Below are 5169 nucleotides of genomic sequence, written 5' to 3'. Positions count from 1 at the left end.
GTGCCCTGCCTTCGCGCTTTCATCCACGCGCTCATTCATTCAAGGGGCACGGAGTTTCAGCGTCTGCCGCTCGGGGCGCGGAGCAGAAGCAGCCGCAGGAGCCCCGCGGGGCAGGTGGGCCGACTGGGAGCTGAGTGCAGCCTCCCCGCACGCATCCCACCCTCCGCAGCCTGCGGCCTGGGGGCACCGACCAGGAATCCTGGGGGACTTCCCAGCTGGTCTGCCTCCGGGCCTCAGCCTCCTACACCGGTGCAGTGTGGGACCGGGGCGGGCGGGGCAGGAAGGGAGTGTAGGTGGGAGGGGGGCGGTCCCCACAGGGAAGGGGCGGGGCTCGGGGCCGCCGATCCGCCCCGATCCACATCAGGCCTGCGACCCTCCCCGGGATGCAGCTGCCGGAGCCTGGGCCCCTGGCCCTGCTGGACACAACAGGTGAGCAGGGCACCAGCATCCCGGAGCAGGCCATGGGCTGGGGTCCCGGGCAGGGTCCACAGCTCCTGTCTGCCGCCGTGCAGCTGCACCTTTGGGACCCTTTGTCCTGACACGGGTGGTCTCCCTGCACACCTCTCTGACTCCCTGTCTCCCCGTCTGTTGCCATGGACCCCGCCCTCCGCCTCCCCTGCCCCAGCTCAGGCATTTCTAGACCTTGTTTCAATGGTCGGGGCTGCTTCCCATAGTTTGGGCTCTGTTCCAACCCCCCACATCCTTCTGCCCCACAAGTTCCCGGAACCCCGGGTCCTTTGGCCAGACCAGATGCAGCCTGGAGGAGGCTCAAGGGCCAGAATGACGAGGGTGTGTTTTGCTGACGGGGATCAGGGAAGATTCTGAAAGGAACGGAGAGTGAGGCCAGCCGCGCCTCCTGCGCTCCCTGCCGGGGGACCCTGCCAAACCTGGGCGTGCACCTGTGGGCTGCCTGCAGCATCTTTGGAACGTCTCTTATTAAAAACCAGAGGAGTTAATGTTGCTTGATTTGCAAATAATGATCGAAGAACCCGGCTTCTTCCTTGAAAGGAACAGAAGCACACCCCCCACCCTCTAAAGCACAGCGCTCTGCGTACCCGTGTTTTCATCCTCCAGAAACGGATTGCTTATTTGTGGACGATGAGAATGAGGTCTGTACTAACTGGTTGTTGTTATGTTATTATACTGCAAAGTGGTTTAAAAAGCACTTTGTCTTTCCTTCTGACCAATTACACCAGGAGTTGGTCACTTACACAGAAGTATAAACAGTAGTGTAGCTGGGGGTCTTACGGGCACTTTCTACTTCACATTTCTGCAGTCAGCACCTTGCACGTCACACCTATAAAATCAGGAGACAGGAAGCGGATGGCTGAGTCGCACGGTTCTGCCCCAGTCTCTTTCCCAGGGGCGTCACGTTGCCTCTGGGGCCAGGTGTTCCCATGCGATGAAGCGAGCGCGTTCTTCTCTCTGGGAGGCCATGACCTGGGACGCTTCCAAGCTGCAGCACCCGGTCTGGGGACGGGATCTGCTCTGTCCGGATGTGGCCAGGCTTTCCCAGGAGCTGTGGCAGGCAGAGGGCTGCGGATGGGCGCAGGGCAGGGGCGCAGGGGTAACGGGGAGATGCCGCCGTGGCCTTCAGCGTTGCCCCTCAAACTCCTCTCCCAATGGGAGGAAAGCCAGTTAGGAGCACCTGCCACCCATCTGAATGTCCACTCCACCCACGAGGAATAGGTTGACTATGCTCACTACGCCCAGAACTCACGCATGTCCTCTTGTTGGCCCTTAGAGCAGTTAAGAGGTGGGTAATGCAGCTGGCTGTCACCCCCTCCCTGTCCAGATTGGGAAACAGGTCTGCTGTCATCTGAGCCAGGTGTGGGGTCCAGTGGCAAGCAGGGCAGACAGGCCCTGCTCCACGGGCTTCCCCTCCGGGCAGCTGGAGACCCCATGGCCGGTCTGGGGTATACCCGACTGTACAGATTTTAGTTAACAGTCCAGACACATCATTTGTAACAACACACATGCTAACAGTTCTGCGTAGGAGGTAGGAGGATTGGGGGGGCAGTCCAGGGGGCTCTGGGGGCCTTCCTCCAGTGCAGGACCCTTTTGTCTCCAAAACCTGATCTAAGAATGCATGTCTTAGGGTAATTATAAAGATGCCCTACCTTCCTTCCTTGAGTTTCTTTCTCATTCCCTTATTTTTATGCCATGTCCTGTGTTTATAAAGAGTATTTAAGGTCAGGAGTCTCCTCCTTGTTACCTGTGTTGTGCTTGGAGTGAGGACACTGCAGCTGGTCAGCGCCACCACTGTCCTTCTGGGCCTCCGGTTAACCTGTCATGGAAATGCTGACAGCGCAGCATCTCCTTGAGCCGGAGCCTCAGAGGGAAGGCCAGACCGGGAGAAAGTGACGGAATGGGACACACACAGGAAGATTTACATGACCCCAAAGGAGACGTGCTTAGTTTTTTGCTCTGTGATCAGCGTGTGAGAGCGTCACTAAGGGATCCGAGCAGGGCTTCCTGCCAGGCAGGTGCCCCTGAGGGACTGAGAGATAGGACCACGGGAGGCTGTGCTCTGGAGGAAGCAGACGCCGAGGCATCTGGCTGATGGTTCGGGGCATAAGATGTGCGATGCACTAAATGAGGAAAAATAGCAACAGAAAGTCCTTTGAGGAGGAGGGCATTTGTGTGAGCTCGCAGGATGACTTACTTCTGCGTGTGTAGGGACCCCAGTCGCGGGTGCTGTAACTTGACTTGCTGTTGAGCTTTGCTCACAGGACCGCAGACCTGTAAATTCAGACACAAACCGTCCGGAGCGTGAACATGAGTGCGTGCAGTGACCGAGCCTGAGGTTGCCGTCACGTGCGTGGCTGCCTCCCCCGCTAAACACATGTGATGTTGATTGAAGAACTTTGGTGCACGATGAAGCTCCCCATTTTTCTTTCATCCTGATTTTGTCTTGGAGTCACAGGGATCCAGATGGTTAAGCTTCCACAAAAGCAAGACCCAGCAGCCTGGTTGGACTCAGCATGGACTCTTGCCTTGTCCTCCCCCGGCCTCTGCTGTGTGGCCACTGATGAGGTGGGAGTGGGAGACTGTGCGCGAACGGTTCTGTAAATGAAGCCTCCCTGCCTTCCCTGAGACACACCACAGGGCAGACCGTTAGATGAACGAGAAACCCAGAAGTCAAGACTCGACGGAGGGACAGACAATGGGAAGGTGTCCTTTCTGGCTGCTTTCTTGAGTTCTGTGACACCTAGAATTACGTTTGCCCACAAAGACTGGGACATCCAAAGCAGCAACTGTAGTCCAGAGACTTCATTCTGCTACTTAAGTTTGGAGGTAGACAACCCAGGCCTGTCTTTCTGCTCTGCCATTCTGCAAGTGTGGTTTCCAGTCACAAGGTTCCCTCACGGCCCAAAATGGCTGCTGGGGCTCCGTCTTTCTGCTCACATTCCAGGCAGCAGAAAGGCTGACAGGGAGAAAGGCAGAGGGACAGACTCCTCTAAGAGATTTCCTGCAGGGCCTACTGAACATTTTTTGTTTCGATGGATGATAAATGGTCAGGCATGACCTCTGTTGTGGGTTGCCAGGGTGAAGGCTTTGGGGGTGAGCCCCAGTGGCACTGACGTCTCAGGCAAGAGGGCTGGAGCAGGGAAAAGACAGATTCCCACCTGCCCTCATGGGGCTCATTATGGGGGTCCGATATTGGGGTGGTAAACACTGGAGCAGTGGGGGCTGCAGGGGCAGCCAGGGGCTCCCGCTTCCATCTGCAGGACACGGAGGTGCGGGTGAGGCTGTGTGGGTGCGGGCGAGTGTCCTTGAGGAAGGGCATCGAGGAGCTGGGTGGAAACCTTTCAGGTGGGCTGGCGGGTGAGGTCGGGGCCCTGATTTCCTGCCCTGAGAAAGAAGTGTCCACGCACAAGGTGGTCTGGGGTCTTCCAGAGGCCACTTCAGTCACCTGGGGAGGGAGTGGCCGGGGCAGGGAGCGCATGGGCTGGGACCGTGCTCTGACGGTTCCTCATTTGTCCTCCTTCTAGAAGCGTTTGCGAGGAGAAAGAAGACTTCCTTTTGGTTTGTGGGGTCTCTGCTCGTGATGTCTGCCTCCATCCTGACCATCGGCCTCGCCGCCACCACCAGGACAGAGAACGTGACCGTGGGGGGCTACTACCCAGGGATCATCGTGAGTGCTATTCCCCTCAGGGTCTGCTAGGAGGGCTGCGGGTGGTGACACCCTCCACCCCAGCTCGTGGGGTTGGAGGGGAAGACACGGGAGCTGCTGTGGGTGGTTGTGGTCGGCAGAATCTGCCCCAAGGCACCCTGTGGCTATGGGGCTGGCCTCAGGAGGCGCCATCTCCTGCCTCATGCAGCTGGGCCGGCCTGAGCGCAGGGCCCTTACAAATGCAAGGTGGCGGGTGCAGGGTGGGAGCCTGAGACGGGGGAGGACGGGGGAGGCAGAGCACGCCCAGCCAGCGAGTGCGCCGGCCCTGGAGCAGGACAAATGCCGGCCCAGACTCGGCCCGGGGCCTCCAGGCGGAGCACGCTGACTGCACCGAGCCTGGCAGAAGGGACATGTGGCTTAATGCAGTCCTGCCAAGGAGCCCCAGCCGTGGTTGTGCTAATCAGTCTCTGTCCTGGGGGCGGCAGAAGAGGGGTCCTCCACGCCTCATATCAGATTGCGGGCAGTAGCGCCGCATGGTAAACGGGGTACTGAGATCTGGCAAGAAGTGCCACCCAAACTCAGAATTATCGAGGGGATTTTTCGAACTGTGTTGTTGACACAATAGAACTTGCTCCAAAGGCCCGCGCTGCGCACGAGGCGTCTGTGGGATTGGCTCTGTCAGCTGAGATGCCCTTAAAATGCACCGGAACCCTGAGTTGCTGTCATAAATGCTAAATCCAGATATTTTTTAAAAGGAAGTTCATCTAATCACATTATTCTTATTAAAAGTATTACCAAGATCAGCAATAATATTGGTAACATTTTTAGCAAGGATGAAAAGGTGGCATTAAATATTTAAAAATGTTTCACATATATTTTTCGCTTCATCTTTATCTTAATACTTTATTTTTGGTTTTTTGTCTATGCTCTATAAATCTACATTATCTACCTGTGTATTATTTATGAGTAAACATATAAAGAGTGCTGTGCAGGAAAGTTTTATCAGTAAAGTCTTAAGAGCTGCCAATATTCTGGGGGCCCCACCTTTCTGC

The sequence above is a fragment of the Leptonychotes weddellii genome, chromosome 3 (assembly GCF_054177405.1).
Source record: "Leptonychotes weddellii isolate Sample4059 chromosome 3, ASM5417740v2, whole genome shotgun sequence".
In the NCBI taxonomy this organism is placed as follows: domain Eukaryota; kingdom Metazoa; phylum Chordata; class Mammalia; order Carnivora; family Phocidae; genus Leptonychotes; species Leptonychotes weddellii.
The sequence above is the reverse complement of the archived record's forward strand: the minus strand, read 5'-3'. Positions refer to the sequence as shown.